Raw genomic sequence first — 24,234 nt, forward strand, 5'->3', positions numbered from 1 at the left:
TTTAAATTTAGTACCCAACTCTTCAAATCGAGCATTGTTATTTTTGCAGTATAAACTATACAGTGATATAAATACTAAGTATATTTTCTTAGATAAATTGGGTCACAACCTTTAGAGAAGTCGTACCTGATTCCCTCCCTACAACTTACATACTCTTTAAAAAATCGACACTAATGTAGATGATAATTAATCTCTTCTATCTATTAAGCTTAAGTTGCATACTATATATATGCAACGATAACATTATTACAAATTACGTACATACAAAATAATACTCGATTTTACAAATTTCTCAAAATTAGAATTCAAACATAGCTCATATCAATCCTTATTATTATTTGTTTCTTGCCAAGACTTCTCTCATAAGTTCCTTTGGGGCTGTGTAATCAAGCGAAACAAACGTCATGAGAAAACACACAAAAAGGAAAGTAAGAAGTGTTAAATTGTAGCAAGAGGTTGCATGTATATATAATCGAACATATATCGCACATTTTACCTGCCAAACCAGTGAACTTTTCAAATTGTATGAAAGCTTGATTAATGAACATTTCTGTTCCATAAACAATAGTAGCTCCTGAATTTTGAGCTTCTCTCAATAGTTTGGTTTGTTTTGGGGTATAAACTGCATCGAATACAAGGGAGTAATACTTTAGAGCTTTCTGCAAAAGAAACACAAATTATATTCACATTAGTATTATGGAGTATAATGAATATAAAGTTAGTGCAAACTAATGCAGATTTAAATGCATGTATTCCTAATCAATGTTGTTGAACTGAATGAACAAAACCCTTATAAAAAAAGCAAGTGCATGTATATCTATTTTACTATAATGAATACTCTTGAGAACCAAAGGAAAATAATACTCCATTTGTTATGTATTACTCGCAACAAACATAAAGATTGCGTACTCCTAGGCAAAAGATGGTAAGTGTAATTAATGAAAATAAGGGCCTGTGTTTAGTATTAATCCAACCCCCCCCCCCCCCTCCCCTCCCCAAAAAAAAAAAAAAAAAAAAAAAAAATCAAACACAACCACCTAGCAGGCTAGCACCACGAAACCAACACCACCTAGTACCATACCACCACCACCTAGTTGCACCACCATCGCCACTTAGTAGCACCACACTCAAACCCAAAAAATTCGAACCACCAATACCACCATCTAGAACCACGAAACCACCCACCACCACCACGAAACCATCCAACACCACCACCTAGCTCAACCCAAAACTCGAACTTGAACCCTAAACACAAAATCCACAACCGACGAACCCTAAACTCAAAATTCACAACTCGAAATCTAAACCCAAAATCCACAACCGACGAACCCTAAACCCAAAATCCACAACCCAAAACTCGAACTCGAACCCACAACCCAAAAATCCCGCCTAGCACCACAAACTAATGCCTTTTCTATCATCTATTAAAGCTTTAATTGGTCAAATTTAATCACCAAAACTCTAGATCTAGAGTTTTCATGCATGGTTAAATTTGACCATGCATAAAACCTTCAAATATGTGCTTCACCGGCAATGACGAAACACCAAGAAGAATAAGAGAGAGAAAATAGAGGCGGCACAACAAAAGGGACGGCGGTAGTGACTTCTGGCGATGGTGGTGGTCTCCATAGAATGTTGCAGTCGAATCGAGGGGAGATGAGCAAATAGGAAAAATTTATGGGTTGAAGAACATAGAATGGAGATTGGTGGTGGTAGTGGTGGTTGCCAATGAAGATGAGAATGAATTTAGATGAAAGCGGAATAATTTTGGTGGAAATAATTAAGTTAATCAGTGTTAGGGTTTAAGTTAATAAGTTAAAATCAGTAGTTTAATTAGAGTGTTTAAAATAAAAAGTAAGGTAATTTTGTAAAATCACACATAAAAACTTACTATAAAAGTTTAAAAGCTTTTCTCAAAAAAAAAAAAAAAAGTTTAAAAGTTTGTTGCGAGTAATATGTAACGGTCATTTTTAGTAATTGTTGTGAATAATATGTAAAGAGGGAGTAAGAGAATCATATCCTTAAAATGCTTAATCCATCTATGACGACATCAAGGCCATCAATACTAAATTCTTACCACTAGACCCATCATGCATGTTTCAAATTTCTCCTTATATTATACTTCCTCCATTTACTATATAATGTCCATTAGCCATTTTTAATCAAAAACGTTGAACATTATCAACTTTTTTGATTACAGGGCAATATTGTTGAAGTATATATATCATACCAAATAACAAGTGTAAGTGTCACACATTAATAAAATTTGAGATAGTTAAACATTTTTTTTAAGGCCAAGGGGCTAAGCCTCCTATTATCATATGGTTTTGGGATGGAACTTTATTTGAACTTGTGAAGTGGACTCTCTCTCTCGGTTTGCGGGTGCGGCCAGACCCGTATTTGATATAGTTTGAAAGCCAGACCTGGTTTTGGGATGAAACCTACCTCCTTTATTAGACTTGTGAAGTGCATTCTCTCTCTTAATTTGCGGGACCCGTATTCGACAAATATAGTTTGGTAAATTTCACTTTCATGAAATACTTTGATAATTAAAAAAATAAATAAATTAAGAGAATAAGAATACTATCATCACAAGTAAGATCATTGACGATTAAGAGTCAAATATACTACGGTATCTTATTTATCAGGTATGAAGGTATTAATAAGAAATATGGTTACCTTAGAAATAACAATCTTATCAATATTTGGTTGCATTCCAACAGGTGTAGCATTTGCCAAAACCATGCCCTCTTCCGGAGCAAAACCATCTAGTTCTATAAGTTTGATAACTTTTCCACCAACTTTACTTGCTAAATCCACAGCTTTTTCTGATATTTACACCAAGATATAAACATTAAACAATAATCTTTTAGCACGACCAAGAGTTTATTCTAATAGGTAGTTAGAAGAAATATAATACTTCCTCCGTTACGAATTACTTGCAACAAAAGGGATTATTTGTGAGATATAAAATATTCTTTTGTTGCGAGTAATATGAAACAAGGGAGTATATGAGTTGAATAAACAATTGTATCAAACATATACTTCATGAATTTACTTAGTAATTGTTTTTCGTGTTTAAAGACACTAAATAAATGCCAATAAATGATTTAAACAACTAATTCCTAACTAAATAAATCAATTAATAACAAATAATTAAATATTCCATAATAGCAGATCAAACAAGCTAAGTAAACCAATCACCGACTCATTCTAAAATGCCAATGTGTTTTCAAGAAAACTACCTATTATGCAATCAGTTACGACTACTCTTGCGCCTTTAGACATTCCTCCATAGGCGAGTGCCTTTCCCGCACCTCCAGCTCCAACGACAACCATGACTTTATCGACCATTGATGATTTCACCACTGAGCTTCCATTACTTATGCCTAAGACATACAAATTTCAAATAATACACTTCATGACATTGTACAACAGATAATCACTTTATACATATCTATAACATATATCATTTTAATTAACAAACAAACCTCGTCGTAATCCTTCTTCAATAGCTGTAATAGCTCCCATGTAATCAATGTTATAGCCTATTAGTTTCCCATCAGACGGTCTTCTAATCATGCAACTTATGGCACCAATTTCCTACAAAATTTTATACGTAGTATATGTTTAATTATAATAGGGATTTTCCATTTGGTACCATTGTAGTTTTGGTTTTTCTAGTTGGTACCCAATTTTTAGTGTTAATCAGTGTAATTTTGTCTTATTCTTTACTATAGCATTTCGTTAAATGTAATTTTTAGCGCTTGTGGTCCTTTAGATCTAATTTCGACTGCAAATTTTGATCATTTAAGGTCATAATGACTTCCAAAACTACATTTTTTTTTGTACAAATTAAACCGCGACATTTCTTTAGCGCTTTTTTTTTTTTTTTTTTTTTTTTTTTTTTTTTTGCTAATTTTGACTTCAAACTTGAACCTTAGGGCCGCAAAGTGCTAAAACCTCCTCTTAAAATTTTTAACGATCAATTTCAATGACACCTAAACCAAAGAATACATAATATATTTGGTGGAATGCTACAATAAAGAATAAATTGAAAGTATAATGATGCCATTTGAAATAAAATTAAAAATTGGATACCAAGTGGAAAAGTCAAAACTACAATGATACCAAATGAAAAATCCCTTCATAATATTATGTACGTGATTTAAATTTGCAAGGGTTTTTCGAACACAGAAAAATTTGGATCCACTGAAAGAGTAGAAGAATTATGCACCTTTGCTACTGGATCCACCTCGTCACAACATTTAAGTCCCGCGATCTTGTGAGGAATTGTGAAGCTGCACACGAATGTCATGGGCTTAATATACTCAGAATGAGGTCTATTTGCTTGCTGGGGATGCCCCAGTTTCTAATAGTAAGAAATAAAATTTGTTTCACATGACATTTTCGTAAAATAAACCTACAACTTTATTCAAGTGTGGAGTCCACAATAATATATCAAGATTTTTTAGTACTAGCTTAATAGTCCAATAAATGTACCTGTATCCAACGAAGTCAGGAGATGAATAAGTCTCTAGAAAGTGAGGAACGCTATCCACCAGCAAAGGCAAATAAACGCCATTAAAACCAACAGATTTGAACGCCGTGTTGTATAGATGAGGACTCTTGCTGTGAGATATAGGATTTCCTAACACACCATGAACTTTGGTATCAGCCCCTATTTGCCTGAAATTGTACAAGTCCAAGAGATCTTTTATAGTGGGTTGTCCAAGGTCTGAAACTGATTCTCTACCCTCAAGGGTTGCATATGTAAGGAATCCTCCAAATTTCGCGCTAAGTATCCTTGACATTAGTCCTTTCTCACCCATAACAACTCCGATCATTGGAACCTGAGAATGTAACACAAGCATTTAGCTAATCAATAAGGGCTAGTTCGTTATATCATTTTTTTTTTTTTTTTTTTTTTGTTTCCATATTTCACCACAAAAAGTATTTTTCATTACTTTGTCGTCAATTTTCAAAATTAACATATTATTATTGTGGGAATAAATTACTTATCTTTAGTTCAAGATTCTATTAAAATTTTATTATTTTCGAATTTATAAAATCAAGAATTGAAAACTAACAGTAATGTCAAACGAGCCTTAACTTTTAATTTCCACCTGATTTTTTGATTTGGTCATTTGTAATAGTTAATTGAAAATGATTACAATTTTCACTAAATATAACATGTGTATTACCCGTTGAAAAATGATTTTAATGCAATTTGTTTTCATATGTGAAAGATAACACGACCTTTGAATTGTTGCACGAACCTGAGAATAAGTAAGCAATTGCATAATACGTGCATTGTGTAATATCTACAACAGTAGTTGCAATTTTTACTATATCAGCTCCAACAGCTTGTATACTTGCCAAAAGTCCTCCTAATTCATCAAGTGACGGGGTGTTTACGAAGTTATGAGAAGAAACTATGATGGTGGTCTTAGTAAGCTCCTTTTCATCATCGTCAATAATGGACTTGAAAAACTCATCTGCAACCTACAAGAACCAAATGACAAACCTCAATAACTTGTTTGCCCAATGTATATGTCCTAATTTCTCATACATTTTATATGTCCATGTATTCAAAAATTGGAAACAGTTTATTTAGGGCTTGTTTGACATTGTTTTTTGTTTTCAGTTTTCAGTTTTTTTTTAAACAAAAACCAAAAAAGGAAACAAGAAAAAGGTGTTTTCACTTTTTTGTTGTCAGTTTTCAAAATTAGCATTATTTTAATAAGTTTGACTAATTTTTTATTCATTATATGACATATATCATACACTTTTAAAATACAAAAAACCAAAAAACTGAAAACCGCAACAATGCCAAATGAAACCTTATTTATTTTTTAAATCATGTGCATTAACACAAGTGCATCCTGCTATCATAGTACGGAGTATATAATGAGAGTTTGTAAGGTCAAAAAAGTACCTTAAACTCAACATCGATGTAATCAGCTCCTAGTTCCATTGCTTTATGCAATGCACTTTGGCGCATACCTTCGTCACCATCGTACTGACCTCCTTCCCATGTTGGTCTAGAAACCAATTCAATTAAACAACTATAATCAATTTTTTTTTTATTATTTTTTTTTTGTGTGTACGTGTGTGTGTTTAGAGAGCAATTAGGGCGGAGGTGAGGATCGATCACATGATCTTCGTTCTGAAATCGAGAAGGAAGCTCTAACCACTTGATCTATCCTTCACTCTCAAAAAACTATAATCATATTATTCCCTCTTATTTTATTTGTTATCCCATTTTCCAATTTAAAAGCTATAAAAAGTCCTTATCATTTAATACTCTGTATTTTTTTTGTAAAAAAAAAAAAACTTCATTAATTTTCCTCCATATATCTGGTGAAGGTGCCAAAATTTATAATTTTTTTTTCTATTAATTTTAAATAATTTTGTACTATACGTACAGTTTTTAATCATCATTATTCTCTCTTCCAGCCGCTAGTTCACCACTATCTTCTCTCTTTTAAAAAACTGGGACTATTTAATGTAAAGTTAGAATCTTTAATTAAGTCAATGATTTCTCTCTTCTTAAGATCTACTCTGTGATTTTATACACCCTATATCACTTATTTTTTGCCCCATTTGACTGTGCACGATCTCAAAGACGCGTATTAAAACGTCTGTGTCTTTATTTTCATGCACATAAAAATTATAAAAACGTGATATAAATAAAATATACAATGAGACAAATTTAACAAGACCACTCATAACAAAATTATTTTTTTATACATTATTGGTAATTTAGGGTCAAATTTTTAAATTTGACCCCAAAAATGGCAATAGGGCACAAATAAAGGGACGGAGGGGGTATTAAACAACAAATAAGATCGAAGAGATATTTACTCAGACGCAATTAATTAACATCCAATTTAGAGAGTGAGGGATAGCTCAAGTGGTTAGAGCTTTCCTCCCAATTCCAGAAGATTCTGGGATCGATTCTCACCCCCGCCTTTGTGGCTCTCTAAACACCAAAAAAAAAAAAAAAAAAAAAAAAAAAAAAATTAACATCCAATTCAATCTTCACTAACAATTAGACTAACTGATGACTAGGTAAGTCTCACCAAAACCATCTTTCGCTATTTGTGTTAATTAAATTGATCAACACAAACAAAATAGGTCAATATTAATATTGGCTCACAACTTCGATGCAACAGTTCATTAAGTGGCAGCTTCAATTACGGAGTGTATATAATCTTATGGCCTTCAAAATCGATATTTCTAAGGCCTATGATAGCTTCGAGTGGGGGTTCATTCGTGAAACTTTAATCGGCCTTAACTTCCCTATCCCCCTTGTTAATTTGATCATAAGTTGTATCACTACGCCCTCTATCTCAATTCTTTGGAATGGGGAGGTGACTAATAGTTTTACTCCTTCTAGGGGAATTAGGCAAGGTGATCCTCTTTCATTCTATATTTTTGTCCTTTGTGACTTTGTCTCCAAAGACTTTCCTTAATGATTGAAAATGAGGTTAAAAAAGGTAATTGGATACCCATTAAAATTGATAAGGATGTAAGTATTTCTCACCTTTTTTATGCCGATGATGTTTTTCTGTTTGGAAGGGCTTCGGTTGAAAATGTGGATGTGATTAAAAATGTTCTCCTTAACTTTGGCAATAAGTCGGGCCTATTTATAAGCCCTACTAAATCTAAAGTTATTTTCCCGCCAAAGATGTGTCTCTCCCTTAAAAGAGCTATCCTTGATGCCTCGAATATTAAGGGAGCTCCTTCTTTCGGGAAATACTTGGGAGTTAACATTAGCCCTAATAGACTTAGGAAAGCGGATTATGTGGACCTCCTTAATAAAACAAAAAATAGGATCAAGGGTTGGCAAGCTAAGCTTCTTAATATGGCCGGAAGATCCACCTTAATAAAATCCGTTCTTAACTCCTACCCTCTCTATGTGATGCAAACTACCTTACTTCCAAGTGCTTTCATAGAGGATTTGGAAAAGAGTTGTAGACGTTTTTTATGGAATAAGGTGGACAAGACTCATTATCTCCCTAGGACTAGTTGGGAAAAGGTTTGTCTTCCTTTAGGGCTTGGAGGGCTAGGAATGCGTAACTTCAAAAATTGGAACCTTGCTTTCATGGCTAAACTTGGGTGGAGAATAATTCATGATCCGGACAAACTTTGGGTTAAAATTCTTCATGCTAGATATTTCAAGGGATCTTCCTTTATTAATAGTATTCCTAGTACTAGGGATTCCCCTCTTTGGAAGTGTTTAGGGTAATTTTACCCTGCCGTGTGGCCCAATCAGAAGCTGACACGTGTCAGCCTCTGATTGGTTTAAAATGAACTAATCCCTGCTTGACACGTGTCATTCCAGAAATCAAGGGAAAAGGCGGCCTTCAGAACCAAATCCCGTGAATGCCGCAAAACGGCGCAGCCCACCAATGATTAGGGTTCAGTGACCTAATCAGGGGCACAATTCCCAAAGACCCTATAAATAGGGAGATATCCCTCTTTTCGAGGGCACGTTTTACCATTTATTACACTTGCATTCTCTCACATCAGAGAAACACCTGAGCTTGGAATCCGAGAAGATACCCACCTAAATTTCCGTCCTCTTTATTCCTTTTCAAGTTACTAACTTGACCGTCGGAGGCGGAGCTCCAATCACCCGGAGTCTCCGTTATTTTGCAGGTACAGCTCGGCCGGATCATACTTCGTGTTGTAACTCTCCCGAGGGACAAAAACACCCAAAACATTTGGCGCCGTCTGTGGGGAGAGTACCTCGAAGATGGTTCAAGAGTCTGTACCCCCTAACCGTCTGGGTGAAGACCCAGAAGTTTTTACAGACCATGAGGAGGATGAAGATCCTCAGGTCGAAGCTTTTACAGCCGGAGACGACTCTCTCAGAACTAAACGCATCCGGCCCAGAGACACTCTGGAGCGGGGTGCCTCCCAGGCGGGTCCGAGCAGACCTACTGGGCAGCCGGAAGGGGCAACCCAAACGGCAGCTGGATCAGCCCCTGTCACCCGAGACGAACTCATGAGGTTCATGACGAGTTTAAAGGGTGAAATTACAAAGCTGATCACCAAAAGCCGGGCTGGCCCAAGTAAAGTTCAGTCGGCGAAGAAGACTCCTCCAGAGAAGGGGAAGTCAGTCAGAAACCGGCAGCCCACTCCTCACCCAAAGGAGAAGGCAGCCGGGACCATTGATTGGTCGAAAATTCTCCTTCCTGGTGGGAACACCAATAACCCTCGCCGGCCTCATCAGCCGGTGAGAAGTAAAAAATCAACTCTCGATGCCCGGGAGATCATCAACCGGAAGAGAAATCAATCGCTGTCTGAGTCGGCTTCAACGTCGAAATTCCCAGACAGCTTCAACGATATTTCTGCAGGGAGTGCACCCTCCTTGCATGAGAGTCAGACAGGCGGTAATACCGTCCATTCTGGCCCTCATATGATTGGAAATGTACCGTATGTGCCTACTCATGCTTACGGACAGTATTCTCCTCACTTCATGCAGCCGACCTTCTTTGGGGGTCAGGCGGCATATCCAAATGTCCAGCCACTGGACTGGCAGCTTCGTCTGCTGCGCCTGGGTGAACAACCTTCTGCGTTCACTCGGGAGATAACCGAGGCGGCACAGCCGGCCAAGGTTAAGAATGTGTTGGTTGGTACTTATGATGGCACCACCAATCTAGAAGACCACCTCATGGCTTACACCAACCTCATGTACCTGCAGGGGTTGGATGATGCCACTTGGTGTCGGTGTTTCCCGGCTACATTGAAGGGCATTGCCCAACAATGGTTTGGCGATTTGCCGGCCGGGTCCATCGATAGCTTCAGGAAGCTCGCCTTCCTGTTCGCTTCCAACTTCTCAATGAACATCCCTGCTAAGAAAACAAGCCTTGATTTGAGCACTGTTAAGCAGGGAGAGAGAGAAGGGTTGCGCTCATATGTCAGGCGGTTCAATCTGATAAGAATTCAGATTCAAGGGCTGTCTGATGAGGTAGCTTTTACAGACTTTTTCAAGGGTCTGAGAGACGGGTCGACTTTTAAGTTCGACCTCGTCAGAAAAGGGGCTTTCACCCTACAGGCGGCCCTGAGGGAGGCGGAAAGCTACATTCAAGCTACCGACCTCTGCTCGCCTGGAAGCCAGTCGGACTCCAAGAAGTCCGACAAGCAGAAAGACAGCCGGCCAGCTCAGCCGGCCAAAAACAAAGAAGAGAGCAAGAAAAGAAAAGAAGTCTGGGCGGTTACTGACTCTAACCAGCCGTCCCAGAAGAAAAAGAAAGAGTTTAAACCGTACGTCCCCAAGTACGAGTTTAACAAAGACTCCAACTCCATCCTCATGGAGGTAAAGGACCGGCTGTCCATCGAGAAGCCGAATCCTATGAAGAGTTCTGTCCAGTCATGGAACAAGAATAAATTATGTCAGTTCCATGAGGAGGTCGGCCATGACACCAACGACTGCTTCAGTCTTCAGCGTGCGTTGGACCGTCTGGCTGACAAAGGGCTGTTGAAGTCCTACATTTCTAAGTCCCCAGTCGGGGCAAAAAAGAAAAACAAGGGTCAGTCCTCCAAGACTACCCCCCAGCCTGCTAGTAGTTCGGATACCGACAAGGAGCCGGTCTACACTATAGCAGGCGGGTTTTCATGTGGTGGCCCTACCATCCGGGGCACCAAGAGCCATCTTCGAAAGATGGACAAAGATGATGATGAGCAGGCGTCTGCCAGCTCTTCCTTCCCAGACGTCTTGATCACTGAGAAGGATAGGGGCAGCGTCCGCCGCACACATGATGACCCGGTGGTCATTGAATGTAAGGTTGCCAACCAGCTAGTTGGACGGATCCTTATAGACACCGGCAGCTCATCAGACATCATCAGCCTCCGGTGCCTGCAAAAGCTGAAATACAATGTCAGCAGCATGCATCCGGTCACCCACCCCTTGGTTGGTTTTGGGGGTGGGATGGTCTACCCAGCCGGAAGAATTGACTTACCCATCCGGCTGGGAGAGAAGGGCCAAGGACGACATATTGTCGTCAGATTCTTGGTCGTTGAGGAGTTGACCGCCTACAACATTATCCTTGGCCGGCCGACCCTCAACGTAGCCAAGGCAGTAATCATCCCGTCTCTCATGCTCATCAAGTATGAGAAGGATGACGGCATTGTGGGTTCCCTGAATGGGGACCAGAAGACGGCCCGAGAGTGTTATCTCTCAGCCGTCCGAGATACCGTGGCCCCAGGCGGTCAGGAACCCATAGACCTTGACAATGTCAAGGATGCCGACCCAGTTCCCGTCCCAACAGCAGCCGGGAAGAAAAGAAAGGCACCTCTGCTGGTGGAGGTGAAGAAAGAGAAAAAATAGCAATCAATGACCGGTGAACGGTCAGATGAGCTCCGTCCCCAACCGGCTGGCGAAAGCATTGATCTCGTTCTGGATGACAGCCGTCCAGAACGTACTGTTAAGGTTGGGACGGTTGCTCATGCTACCTTGGGTGCAAGCTTGCACCTTCTGCTGAAAGAATTCAAAGACATTTTTGCCTTTGAAGTGGAAGAGATGCCAGGCGTCAACCCGGATCTTGCTGTCCACAAGCTCGTTGTGGACCCCAAAAAGAAGCCCATCCGACAAAAGAAAAGAAACCACGGCGAGGAAAGAAGTCAGGCGGCAGCTGCCGAAGTCAAGAAGCTGCTAGACGCCAGGTTCATTCGGCCTTGTAATTTTCCCGACTGGGTGGCCAATGTGGTCCTTGTTAAGAAACCGAATGGGACCTGGCGCATGTGTGTTGATTACACAGACCTCAACAAGGCGTGTCCAAAGGACAGTTACCCGCTTCCAAAGATCAACAGTCTGGTCGATTCTACAGCCGGTCACGCCTTGATGAGCTTTATGGATGCCTACTCCGGCTTCCATCAGATACCCCTGTGGAAGAAAGATCAAGAGAAGACGGCCTTCGTCACTGATCAGGGGCTATTCTGTTATACTATGATGTCGTTTGGCTTGAAAAATGCGTCTGCCACTTTCCAACGGATGATTAATATGGTCTTCATTAATCAGATTGGGAGGAATGTGGAGGCGTACATTGATGACATGATAGTCAAATCCAAACAGCAGACGGATCACCTTGCTGATCTCCGAGAAACATTCACCACCCTCAGGCGGCATAAGGTTATGTTAAATCCTAAGAAATGCGTCTTTGGTGTTGAGTCTGGGAAGTTTCTCGGATTCCTGATTGATCAAAGGGGGATAGAGGCTAACCCTGAAAAGATACAGGCGGTGATAGACATGAAGTCACCCCGTTCTGTCAAGGAAGTCCAGAGACTCACCAGTTGTCTGGCCGCCCTGGGGAGGTTCCTCAGCCGGTCAGGTGACAAATGCCTCTACTTCTTCCAAGCAATCAGAAAGAAGACCAGATTTGAATGGGGCGATGATGCTGAGGCGGCGTTCCAAAGGTTGAAAGAGCATTTGCATTCTCTGCCTAGGTTGGTCAGTCCTTTGCCTAGGGAGACGTTGTACATGTACTTAGCCGTCTCAGACCATGCCCTCAGTGCCGTTCTCCTGACTGAGCGAGACGGCGTGCAGCTCCCGGTTTACTTCATTAGCCATGTTCTTAAAAATGATGAACTCCGGTACCCCATGGTTGAAAAATTTGGCCTTGCTTTGTATATGGCATTCAAAAAATTGAAGCCTTACTTTTTGGCACATCCGGTGGTGATCTACACGGACCAACCACTCAAGCGGCCAATGTCTACCTTGGACTCATCTGGGAGAATGTTGAAATGGGCTATTGAAATGCAAAGTCTTGAAATCACTTACGAACCAAGAAAGGCAGTGAAAGGTCAGGTGTTTGCCGACTTCATTGTAGAAATGACTCGTTCGGTGGCTCCGGATAACCTTGATCAGGTTTGGAAAGTGTACGTAGACGGGAGCTCTACAAAGAACGGCTGTGGTGCAGGCGTAATCTATGAATCTCCTGAAGGAGACAGATTTGAATATGCACTACGCTTCAAGTTTCAGGCCTCTAACAATGAGGCGGAATATGAAGCCCTGCTAGCCGGCATACGCATGTGTAAGGCGGCAGGGGCCATGAAAATTGACGTCTACTCTGATTCTCAATTGGTCGTTAGCCAGTATGAGGGAAGTTATGAGGCTACCCATCCGGCTATGATCAAATATCTTCAGGCAGTCAAAGAAGAGGCCGGGGCACTTGAGGAATTCCGACTGAATCAGGTGCCTAGGTCTGAAAACAACCAGGCGGATGCATTGTCAAAGCTGGCATCTTCCGCCTGCCATGATACGCCTCGGTCAATCTTCTGGGAAGTTCTTGAAAAGAGAAGCATCTATGAGGATCCCGTTGGAATTCTGGACCGAAGCTCTACCTGGATGGATGGCATCCGGGCCTATCTTTCAGAAGGCACACTTCCTGATTCGCCACAGGAAGCAGCCGTCCTGAAAAAGCAAGCTGCAAGATTCGAGTTGAAAAATGGAGAACTCTTCAAGGCGGGGTTTCTGAAGCCTTTGTTGAAGTGTGTCACCCCAGAAAAGGGGAAAGAAGTTCTCGAAGACTTGCACTCGGGATTCTGCGCCTCCCACATAGGCGGCAGGTCCCTAGCCGTCAGAGCCAGACGACATTACTTTTGGCCCACTCTTGAGGCAGACGCCAAGGAATTGGTGAAAAAATGTGACAAGTGCCAAAAGTTTGGAAAACTTATTCATCGTCCGGCTACTGATCTGACGGCCATCCACAGTCCAATCCCGTTTGCAAAGTGGGGCATGGACATTCTAGGTCCTTACACGCCTGCTCCAGGCGGAAAGCGCTATATCTTAGTGGCTGTGGATTATTTCACCAAGTGGGTTGAGGCTGAGGCGGTTAAAAACATCAAGACCTCAGACGTCATTTCCTTCATCTGGAAGAATGTTATCACCCGGTACGGGGTACCCATGTCTATGGTGTTTGATAATGGTCCTCAGTTTGAGACGCCTCAGCTAAAAACTTGGTTGGGAGATCAGGGGATCTCAAGTTATTTTGCATCTGTTGGCCGGCCCCAAGCAAACGGCCAAGTTGAAGCTTTCAACAAAATCATCTCAGACGGCATTAAAAAGAAAATAGAAAGAGCCGGTGGCTAATGGGCAGAAGAATTAATCCATGTCCTATGGGCCATCCGGACAACAGCGAAAGGGGCAACCGGTGAAACCCCATTTCTCATGGTTTATGGTGCTGAAGCCGTCTTGCCCATCGAGCACTACGAGCCGACTCTCAGAGTCATGTTGTATGATGAAGAGGCAAATTGGGAAGCAATGCGCCTGACATTGGATTCACTCCCAGAACGCCGGGGCAATGCCGCCTTGCGTCATGAGATTTACCGTCTGAGAATGACTAGAGCCTACAACAAAAAAGTACACAAGCGTCCTTTGAAAGTTGACGACTTAGTGTTACGAAAAATGGAGGCAACCGGTAGGGCCAATGAGTTGGGAAAGCTAACACCAAATTGGGAAGGTCCCTACCGGATCTATGAAGAAGTAAGGGATGGCACCTACCGCCTGGAAACCCCAGACGGCAGGCGCCTGCCTAGAACTTGGAATGTAGACAATCTAAAAAAGTACTACTTCTGAGAATGTAACTTTTTGTAAACAATGAGTCAATTATTGAAGATTAAGTCTTTGTTTGCAAATTTGAGTTATCGTTTGACTATCCATCCGGGTAATATCCAGGCGGATTCCCCATCTACCTAACTAAGTTCGATACTTGGTAAAGGTTACATTTGTTTATCCGCCTGGGTAATGCTCGGATCCCTTGTTTATTTAAGTCGGATACTTTGTTTATTCAACTGCTTGACTATCCGCCTGGGTAATACTCAGACGGATTCTCCATTTATCTAACTAAGTTTGATACTTAGCATGATCAAATATTTGCCTGTCCATCTGGGTAATACCCAGACAGACTCGTTTGCTTAAAAAACTAAGTTCAATACTTAGTGTAAATTCAACACTGATTAAGAAACTAAGCACAAAAACGTTTAGTGGCTACACAACCGGTCTCAAACAAGACCAGAGGCTAAAATGGCCGGATGGTTGCTATTTTTATAAAATCGCCTGTCCTAACATGGACAAAGGCGTCCGGCAACACCCCTCCGGGTGCAATCGTCGCAGAGAACAGATTATCTGTCGGTTCTACGTATCCATGCAGACGGCAAAAATTGAGCGACCAAATTGGTCAACTCATAGTCTGACCAAAATAACCTGCGGAGAACGAATAAGTTCCTAAATACCGGATGCCCATAGGCATCAGTCGGTCACCGGCTGAAGTTCTCACTTGGGTTATTTATTTTAAAATTGCACCTCACCCCAATTAGGGCAAGAGTTCAATGGCTATGAAATCTCTACCAAGACGGGCATAAGCCGTCTGGGTAGTGACCGAAACGCCTGTTGGTGTACGGCTGTGCACTTGGTTTGGGGCAATCACTACTGTGATTGATTGACTTACAAACATATCATGCTCTTTGCAGCATCAGACGTTTTCAAGTCAATCAACCAGCTCCAATTGAAACCAATCACACAGCCGTCCAGGGGCAAGGACAGCCAGACTATTGACTAGTTAGGCAAAAAATCGCCGCATGCTTTTCATAAGATAGGCAAAAATTAAAAATTCAAATGCAAAATGCAAAATGATCAAAACCGACTTAGTCGGTGCAATTCATAAAAGTCCATCCAACCAAACGGTTGTAATGGATCAAATGTTAACCGGACCCCGTCCGGGAGAAAGAAATTGTTAATTAACACGGCTCCACAGCCGGTAAATACAAGAATACTCGGCACGCAGGCCGGAAAAAGCAAGTTTTGGCATACAGCCGCTGAATAAAAAGGAATTAAAAAAGCAAAGACTGGCATACTGCCGCTGAGGGGTCACTTCTGGCCTGCAGACGGAGCCTCCTGGTTCTCCCCCTTCTCCTCATCATCTGAGGGAATTTGGTGCGCTTCGCCGGGACCAGGAAGCTCAGGCGCGGTCGGCTCATTGTTGCTGAGCCAGGCTTCAAAGGAGGCAGGCTCTGGCTCGCCTTGCTCTCTCAAGTACACCACGTACTCGGCATAGCTGTGCGCCATTGCCCAGATGCTATAATCCGCGTCTGGGTACAAGGCAGCCCAAGCAATCTTCATACGGGCGTCGTTGTCAGCATCACTCTCGGCAACAAGGCGGTTTTGCTCCGCCTCCAGGGTTGCTGCAAAGTTTTTCTGAGCTTGAGCAGCATCCTTCTCCAGCCTCTCAACCTTGGTCTTCAGTTTGCCAAGGTCCGCCTGGGTCTTCTTGAGCGCCTCTTCAGCCTGTTTGGCGCTCTCGTCTGCTTTCTTCTGGGCCTCCTCCGCCCTCTTCTTGGCCGTCTCAGCATCCGTTACCCGCTGGTCGGCCGCCTTAAGATCTAGCTCCAGCTGCTGGATTTTAGACGCCTGTGTCATAATTATTGCCTTAGTTTCAAGTTCATTTACGATAGTTGAGTGGAAAGCAATATTATCAGCGTCTATGGCGGACTTCTTGGCCCTTTTTACCTCTTCCCGTTTGCGGGAATAAGGACGTTTGAGCCCGTCCACCCGCAGCATGGCCTGCAAAAAAGCAGGCGGTATAAGTATTGCAAGCGGGATAAAACACTTAAAAAAATAATAATAATAAAGTTTAGTTGATAAGTTTCTTACCTCAGCCATAAGGGATAGAATGCGTTCAAGGTTGAACGTCTCTATCCCAGGGATATAGTCCTTATCCCTCTTCCGGACGGCCTCCAGCATGGCCTTGGCATGCTTCTGGACGTCTGGCCAGCGCGGAGATTGATCTGCACCACAATCAATACGTGATGAGTGCGAAACTAAGGCAACACCTATTTGTTGCCGACCGTCTGAGGATGACGTCTGTTGGGAGTGGGATTTCACCCGTAAAGGTCACCCCAGCTCAAGCGGGGATTCAAAAGGGTTCTTACCTTTAGAGCCGGCCAAGCGGGAAACGCTTGCAGGCGTGGTGAACCCCGCGGCTGCTGAGGGGTTGACAAGATCAAGGCACAGGCTGCCGCCTACCTTCTCGAGTCGCCCCGCTATCCGCATCGTCTTAGCCCCGGCCGAGGCGCCAGGAGTTGACGCAGAGGCGGACTTTTTTATCTTGTTAAGAATGGCTGGGGCCTCCTCTCTAGCCCGTTTGAGGTTCTTCTCAAACGATTTCCCAACTTCTCCCCCCTGTGAAAATAAACAAGTCAAGGTTAGTATCCGGGCAAGACAGTTTATAGAATAAACTTAAGAAAGGGTCAGGCGCTCAATACCTTGGCCCTGAGCTCGGCCGCAGCTTTCTCCGCAAGCTCTTTGCGGATGGCCGCAGAAGACCGCTTGGGAGTTTTCTCCGTCTGCAGCATGTTCAATGCTTCTTCTGCAAAAAGAAAGAAATTGGTCAACATCATAATTCAATACCGATAGAAAAATACTACAGACGGTATGAACTCAGGTGCATACATTTATTAAACATGTGCCCTAGCCCGCAGGCGGCTAAGAAACATTCATCCCTGAACCAGGCGCTCTTGGGAATCCAGTTTTTAGGGACTTTTATTGTTTCCCCGGTTGACAGAGTTGCGTCTGTGAGGCCGAAAAAGTCTGCCTCAATTATTTTGTCAAAGTCTTCCTCTGGGATCCGGGGAAGAGCGCACTTCCTGCCCAACAAATCAGGCTTCTTATTGTATATACGGAATTCATAGTTTTCCCGTCTGGTTGGGGCTGACATCAGGTAGAACCTGTGTTTCCAGCCATCGAATTTGGAGACCTTGTCCAAGGTCATCATATATTGCGGCTGCGTGGTTAGAGTGTACCACGCCCTCCAGCCGCCTGGGCTCCTACTGAGGTAGTGCATGCTTGCAAAAGCCTCCCAGCCGGGGTTAAGCCCTTGGAACTCACAGGAGGCAACATACCCCAAAATGTTGGTCCAGGAGTTGGGGGTAAGTTGCCAAAGCCCAAGGCCGTAGCCTCTCAAAATTGCCTTCACCGCCTGGTGAAGGGGGAAGCGAAAGCCGGCTTTGAACGCCGCCTCATAACAGCCAAAATAGTTGTTGGCGTTCTCTTGATCATCCCCCCAAGCGATGGTGCCCAGCTCAGGCGGCACCCGGATCTTATACCCGTCTCCAAGCGGGTGCATTTTCTTAAAGTTCTCTAAGTTCTCCCCCATTTGGATCCGGTCTTTGGAGGAGACGTGGATGCTGAAGGGATCGTCCTTTTCACTCCACTTTTTCCTTTCTTCCTCCTCGCTATCCGGAAGAGGGGGCAAGTCATCGCTGCTCTCAGAGGTAGAGGCGGAGCTGTCACTCTCCGTCTCCCCCTCACTTTGGTCCATGGGGGCAGAGGCGGCCTCGTCGCCGCCTTGGTCACACTCTTCCAAGAAAGAGTCAACTGAAGGGGCGCGCGGAAGGGATCTCTCCAGAGCCGTCTGGTCTCCCTGACTAGACGTTTCTCCCTCAGGCGTTTGGCCGCCTGAGCCTTCGCTTCTGTAATTTGGATCAGTGGCCGTCTGCATTGTCCGAGCCATGGTGTCCTGCACAGACACATAACTGGTCGGAATCCATGGAAAAGGGTGGTCCCAACACCCTGAGCCGGCACTCCCAGTCCTAGACTCAGCCGTCCCTGGTGACCGGCTGGACTCTAACCTAGGTTGTGCCGTGTGTGTTGGTGATGCATCCATTTATTGCAAGAAATATGTACAAGCGGTGAAAAAAGAAAAGAGCTGAGAGAGACAGAGACGGTACCTTTGGATTTGATATCTGAAGGAAGGCGGGTCCGGCTGGGTTGCGGAAGAACAAAGTTTCTTGCTCGCGCCTGACTCAAACGGATGACTTCTGCTCTCTCAAAGTTTTTCTCTCTAGAAAATTTTTGTAAACGTACAAAATTATGAGGGTAAAACGGCTATATATAGAGGGTAAATATGGGGGCATTTCCGTAATTTACCCGGAAGGTGAACGGTTACTCTGTAACGGTAAAATTACCGCCAACCGAAGCGTGACATGTGTCACAGATGCCACGTGGCGTGCCATGTCACATCTGTGAGGGGCAAATGTTTAGGGTAATTTTACCCTGCCGCGTGGCCCAATCAGAAGCTGACACGTGTCAGCCTCCGATTGGTTTAAAATGAACTAATCCCTGCTTGACACGTGTCATTCCAGAAATCAAGGGAAAAGGCGGCCTTCAGGCCCAAATCCCGAGAACGCCGCAAAACGGCGCAGCCCACTAATGATTAGGGTTCAGTGACCTAATCAGGGGCACAATTCCCAAAGACCCTATAAATAGGGAGATATCCCTCTTTTCGAGGGCACGTTTTACCATTTATTACACTTGCATTCTCTCACATCAGAGAAACACCTGAGCTTGGAATCCGAGCAGATACCCACCTAAATTTCCGTCCTCTTTATTCCTTTTCAAGTTACTAACTTGACCGTCGGAGGCGGAGCTCCAATCACCCGGAGTCTCCGTTATTTTGCAGGTATAGCTCGGTCAGATCATACTTCGTGTTGTAACTCTCCCGAGGGACAAAAACACCCAAAACAGGAAGGATATTCTTAAAGGAAAGGAATTGTTAATGAAAGGTATCTCTAATAGAATTGGAAATGGGAAGGATATTTGCCTTTGGTATCATCATTGGGTGGGAGACAAACCTATTTATTTGCTTGTTGAAAACCCTATTCCTAACTATATGGCCCATTGGAGCGTTGACTATATCATTAATAATGGTAAGTGGAATACTAATAGGATTAAACATGTCATCCCCGATTATCTTTGTAATCTTATTGAGTGCATTCCGTTACCTAGTGTTGCTTCGGTTGAGGACACTCTTTGTTGGGGTGTCGAGACTAATGGCCAATTTAATATTCGTAGTGCCTACAAACTTGCCTCTAACTTCACTACTCACCCTTCTTTCCCCTCTATTAATTGGAAAAAGATTTGGCATTTCCCCATCCCCTTTAAGTATAAAATACTAGTGTGAGATGTGTGTGTCATCAAATCCTCCCAACTGCTACTATTTTAGCAAATAGAATTGAGAATTTTGACCATATTTGTACTAGGTGCAACTTAGGAGAGGAAAGTCATATTCACTTGTTTCGAGATTGCATTAACACTAGGACGCTGTGGTCTAGAATCTTTGATCTTAACAAAATGGATAAGGACTTTAATTTTCAGATTTTTTTCAATATTAATTAGGAAGGTTAGATGAATTACAATTTGAATATGAGTACTACCCGGAGGGTAATTTTCTCGGTGGCTATATGCCATATTTGAAGGGCTAGGAATTACACAGTCTTCCAAAGTGCCATATATCATCCTCTAACCTTGTTTAACAGATTTAAGATGGATTTGGATATTACCTTCAATGTATTTAAGGGGAAAGGAAGAATCCCTGCCACTTTAATTCGTGAATCAAGGTGGCAAAGACCTCAGCAAGGAATCATTAAAATCAACACTGATGGTGCGTGGGAGTGGAGGAACAAGAACAAGTCTGGAGCAGGAGTTGTGGCTCGCACTTTTGATGGCTGTTGGTTCTTGGGGAAGTCTTGGTGCATTAGTGCAGGGAGTGCTGCACAAGCTGAGTTTACTGCTATTTGTGGAGGTATGCAAATGGCGGTGGATGCTGGCTTCAAAGAGGTTATTATCGAGACAGATGCCCTCTCGCTCAAGCCTACCATAGAAGAGGTAGAGAAGAATGGAACGCACAAGTTGGTGGCTGTTCTAAGGGATATGCAAGAGCTCATGAACAAGGGTTGCAGCTTCTCTTTCAATTATATTCCAAGGCAAGCCGACAGGGTGGTACATTACCTTGCAAAGGAGGTGGATGGAGGAGCTAAGTTCTTTGAAGACTGTCCTGAGTGCGCCAAAGATGCTTATGAAGATGATCTTCTGCGCAACATATAATCAGGGAGGCAGTCTTAATGTTACTAATGGAAGGATGTCCAAGTTTAGTGCTAAATTATTTGCTGTTTTGAACATTAAACCTTATGCTTATGTTTTTATGGTTGCTTTGATTGCTGGTAGGGCCTACAGATTAGTAGTACTAGTCTGGCATTTTGGCTGGTTGCCCTGTACTGTTACAATTTCTAATTAATTAAAGTTCTTGGTTTTCTTAAAAAAAAGGAAAATTTGACAGTAACTACACGCTTAATAGGGGTATTTGGAAACAACTACCCACTAAAAATTTTTATCAAAAAAACTACCCCCCCTAAATTTTAAAAGTTATAGTGGCACTACCCATTTGCATTTTCCGGCGAGAATGTCCGGCGCATGGGCCCACTTTTTCAATTTTTTACTGAAAAGACACGATGCAATGACAAATTGGACCATAATTCGTAACCCTAAGATAACCAATTTGAATTAAAAGCAACAAATTCAACCAATTTCAAATTATCCCCAATTTCTAAGAACCCAAATTTTTCTAATCGTTACACCCTAACATCAAAATTCATAATTAATGGATTAAAAGAAAATAATTACCTAAGAATTGCATACCCTACTTGTTTTCACTTCTTCAATTAGGAATTTTCAGAAGAAAAATTGAAAAAGTGGGCCCCACACATCAGACTTTTTCGCCGGAAAATGCAAATGGGTAGTGCTACTCTAACTTTTTAAATTTAGGGGGTAGTTTTTTTGATAAAACTTTTTAGTGGGTAGTTGTTTCCAAATACCCCTATTAAGCATGTAGTTCCCGACAATTTTTTAGTATGATTTCGAGTTCGTTGATGATGATTTAGTGGGGATTTCGTGGGAGGAAACGGGGATTTCGTGGTGGGTTGTGGTGGTTAAGTGGCGACGCAGACGATAGGGGAGGGAAGCGCCGGCGAGGGTAATCAGTGGGTCTTGGCTCGACGGGGGTGGGGGCGGACCGGCGGAGGGCTGGGCGGGGGCAGGGAGGTTTGCTGGTGGTGGTGGGTTTTTTTTTTCATTATTTATAAATAATTTTTATATTTACTTTTTTTTTGAAAGAAGAAAAAAAAAATTTATAAATAATTTTTATATTTACTTAGTTAAGTGTAGTTTTTTTGTTAAAGACTTGATATCCAAACATAAAGACTTGTCAATATGCTACTGCAGCAGTTAAGTGTAGTTTAGTAACTAATAATTTATTTTAAGTGTTAATTAGTATTTCCTCAAAAAAAAAGTGTTAATTAGTATTTTTGACCAATCATGTGGTGACATGTGTAAGTTAATTTTTTGTTAAAAAAAATTACCCATTCAACCGGTTATAGGTCACCTGGGACCATTAGAAGAAAAATTCATATTAAAGTTTGGATTATTTAAAAATAATCCAAAGTTTGAATTATTTTGGGCGAATCGAACAAAGTTGGGATTACTCTTGTCAATTTATTTAAAAAAATCTTGATTAATTTTCCTCCATTTATCTGGGGAAGGTGCCAAAATTTATAATTTTTTTTTTCTATTTTTACTTTTAAGCAATTTGTATTGTAAGTACAATTTTTAATCATCATTATTCTCTCATCCAGCCGCTAGTCCACTAATTTTTTGTCTCTTTTAAAAAACTAGGACTATTTAACGTAAAATTAGAATCTTTAATTAAGTCAATGGTTGCTCTCTTCGTAAGATCTACTCTGTAATTTTATACACTATGTAACTTATTTTTTGCCCCATTTGACTGTGTACGGTATTTAAAACGCGCATTAAAACGTCTATGTTTTTATTTTCACACACATAAAAATTATAAAAACGTGATATAAATAAAATATACTATGAGACGAATCTTGTATACATTAACGGTAATTTATCTTTTATACATTAACGGTAATTTAAGGTCAAATTATTTTGACCCCAAAAATGACAATAGGGCACAAATAAAGAGATGGAGGGAGTATGAATCAACAAATAAGATCGAAGCCTCGAAGGGATATTTACTCATATTTACGCAATTAATTAACATCCAATTCAATCTTCGCTAACAATTAGACTTGACTTATTTTGGCCGGAAAATCAAAAAGTCAACGACGAAAAATGGTCAAAGGACCCTCCTCACAAATAAAAAATAAAGACCTTTTGTGCGACTTTTTTTTTAATAAAAGTGCCTTTGTCACAATAAGGCCTACTCACTTAAAAGTACCTCTTTACAAATTTTCCATGTAATTATTATAATTTTTTTTTTTTTAGAGAGCCATAAAAATGGATGATGAGCCAGGATCTCTTAGAATCAGGATGAAATCAAAGCTCTAACCAATTAAGCTATCCCTCACTCTCAAAGAGTATGTAATTAACTAATTATGGATATTAAATTCAATGTAGTTGTTCTAATTTGTAAATTGTCAATTATATTTATCAAGTTTTAATTTAATTTTTTGGACAATTGTAAGTAGTTCATAGTGAAAAAGAGATGTCAATATACAAGAGGCAGAAAAAAAAAACAACTACTTTAATCAACTTAATTAAGTACCTGAAAGTAACTATAGTGGGTAAACAAGTATGTTTTAGTAAAGCTTCAAGATCATGATGTAGATTGAAGTTGTTCAAACAATCTAACCGAAGTTCAACCAAGTCGACTCCTTGCTTCTTGGCTTCCCTTACTTGAACCAGCATTTCATCAGCCGTTTTAGCCAAAATTGACGTACAAATCAACGTCGAGTTTCTCCTTACATTTTCTCCTACACCAACTTCCAAGGGAGTTTCCTAGAAAAACATATATACAAACAATGAATGTGTAAGTAAGTCTACTAAAATGGTGAAAAAAGAGCTAGAATACAACAATGTGTGTGTACACGCGCATGCTCTTAGCGAGGAGATACCAAGTTCCCGTAGCCGGAAGTAAGAATCATTGTAGTGCAAAAATGGAGGAGGATAGACAAAGAAGAGATGAGTTGATTAGAGGTTTGTTTAATGTGTACCAATTAATAACTTGGCAAAATTACTTAATTAATATAGTACTCCCTCTATCCATAATGTAATGTGTACTAACTTGGCAAAATTACTTAATTAATATAGTGTATGTATTTCATATAAGGTTGCCCAACATTGTTATGTTTGTTTCTAAAAAAATCTTTCTATTACACAATAATATCTTATAATTATATCGATCAATAATAACTTTTCTATTTTTTTTTTATATAATATATCACCCATAATTCCCCAAATTTGGTGCTACTTCTACTTTTAACTTAAATAAAGTATCCCTATATTCAAGTTTTTTCATTGAAGGGAGTAACTCCTTAGCCTTAAAAAGTGAACACAATTTTCTTCATCACATGTGGGTTTGCTCATATCAT

The 24,234-nt window shown here is 41.2% G+C and overlaps 1 pseudogene; it reads right to left on the reverse strand.

Moving 5' to 3' along the window:
- Window positions 1-334: 334 nt before the first annotated feature.
- On the reverse strand, window positions 335-23,787 carry LOC145627611 (bifunctional 3-dehydroquinate dehydratase/shikimate dehydrogenase, chloroplastic-like; annotated as a pseudogene).
- Window positions 23,788-24,234: the final 447 nt, after the last annotated feature.

Source organism: Chenopodium album, chromosome 4 (genome assembly GCF_948465745.1).
Source record: "Chenopodium album chromosome 4, dcCheAlbu1.1, whole genome shotgun sequence".
NCBI classification, from domain to species: Eukaryota; Viridiplantae; Streptophyta; class Magnoliopsida; order Caryophyllales; family Amaranthaceae; genus Chenopodium; species Chenopodium album.